Source organism: Antechinus flavipes, chromosome 4 (assembly GCF_016432865.1).
Source record: "Antechinus flavipes isolate AdamAnt ecotype Samford, QLD, Australia chromosome 4, AdamAnt_v2, whole genome shotgun sequence".
NCBI classification, from domain to species: Eukaryota; Metazoa; Chordata; class Mammalia; order Dasyuromorphia; family Dasyuridae; genus Antechinus; species Antechinus flavipes.
In genome coordinates this window covers 319,216,582-319,218,374 of record NC_067401.1, presented here as the reverse complement: position 1 = coordinate 319,218,374, position 1,793 = coordinate 319,216,582, and the positions used below count along the sequence as shown (strand labels likewise).

The 1,793-nt window shown below is 32.5% G+C and overlaps 1 pseudogene; it reads left to right on the top strand.

Annotated features, from left to right (window-relative positions):
• The first annotated feature begins 672 nt into the window (after window positions 1-672).
• On the top strand, window positions 673-1,276 carry LOC127561546 (non-homologous end-joining factor 1-like; annotated as a pseudogene).
• The last annotated feature ends 517 nt before the right edge of the window (window positions 1,277-1,793 follow it).

Genomic DNA, 1,793 nt, shown 5'->3' with positions numbered 1-1,793 from the left:
TGCTTGCCATCTAGGGGAGGGGGTGGAGGGAGGGAGGGAAAAAAAATTGGAACAGAAACGAGTGTCAATATAAAGTAATTATTAAATAAAAATTTTAAAAAAAGATTTAAAATATGTATATGTGTGTGCATGCATGTTCATATGTGTATATGAGTATTTCTTTCCAGAATTTTTATTAGTTTATGTATATATACATATATGTGTGTATGCCTTTTTTTTTACAGAATTTTAATTAAAGAGTATGTGTATATATCACTTTCCAGAATTTTTATCAGAATATATGTGTTTGTATATATCTATATCTATCTTTCCATCCATCTATCTTTATCTCTCCTGAATTTTGAATTTGAATTAGGGATTGATTTATTAATTTCTAATCAATATTCATATCTGATGATAGATTGATTTCTTCTGCACCCATATGGATTTTCTACAAGGAAACATGGTAATTGGCAATTGAGACTGAAAAAAATAACAAAAACATTGTATGGTAGGTGTTTTTAAAAACATCACAAAATAATTACATAAAATAATTGTAGTAAGTTTGTCAGAGGAAAATGGAGAAAAGAATTAAAATTATAGTAGAGGAAAAGTGAATATTTTATAAATGTATATTTTGTTTTTGATGAACTGAGATATATTGATCAAATATTTATTAAATACTTATTAAAGATGATCATTCAGAGTGAGATCTCTGATCTATTCTTCTACTGGAGCTTCCGATGTGCCTTGGCCAGCCTTTCCCTAGTTATCTAGCATCTCATATGTCACCTGATGTATATGAATCTGGTACTTCAATGCTGGGTAAAGGAGCTGGCTTCTTTGTCTTTGATGAAGGATGCAGAAATTCAAAATTACAAAGAGAATGGAACCATACTGAGCCAAGATCAATTGAAGACAGACCTATTTGATGAGAATTCTTTCCTGGAGCAGTTTGTTACAGAATTTGCAAGAGGTATGCAACATTGGGAATGCTATAAAACTAAAAAAATCTCTATGTAGCTGTCACTAAACAAGAAATCCAGGCAGGGAAGAAATAATGAGGTTCTAGAGACCCCCAGGCTTCAGACAGGACTTCTTCCCACGAAATTGATGGTAGACTATTGAACTAACAAGAATAGCAATCCTTCTCTGCCCCATCTCTGTCTGGGATTAAGATGTTGAATATGGATTCTTCAATTCTAATGCAGAAACCCTACTGTTTAAAGTCAAGAGAAAGAAATTAAAGGGACTCTTCAGCTCAACTGAATTTACCCTCCAATGTTTCAGCTGCTAAGAATGACTTTGGAGAAAAAAAGTTTAGCAGCATTACCTGGAAAGCATTTTCTGGAATGAAAACACAGATTTTAGACCAATTCAGACAAGAATAGAGGCACAGATTGGGAATTCATGTTAGCAGGCAATATAGTTGATTCTTTGGCAGAGAAATTTTTAATTCAAATATAATAATGGTTGTTCTATGTCTCTTGGTCTGAGTAAGAGCCAGAACTGGGGAAATATTGATCCCTCTTCCCTGCAAAGGCCCTTTTATCCCCGTGATCCCCTTCTAGATTTTGTACAAATAGATTTATAGTGGATTTATTAGAAAAACAATAAAAATAAAAATTTCTAAAGTTCATGTGCCTTCTTAAAGAAAGTATTATTAACCTACATCTATATATCAAACTCACTAGTAAATCTCCCAGAGAACTTATAGTTATTCCCATAGTCTGAGTGAAATTAAAAGAAGCAGACATAGGGAAAAAAAGATTAAAGGCAAAAAGTAAAGCATCTCTATCCTTAAAGGAATTTGC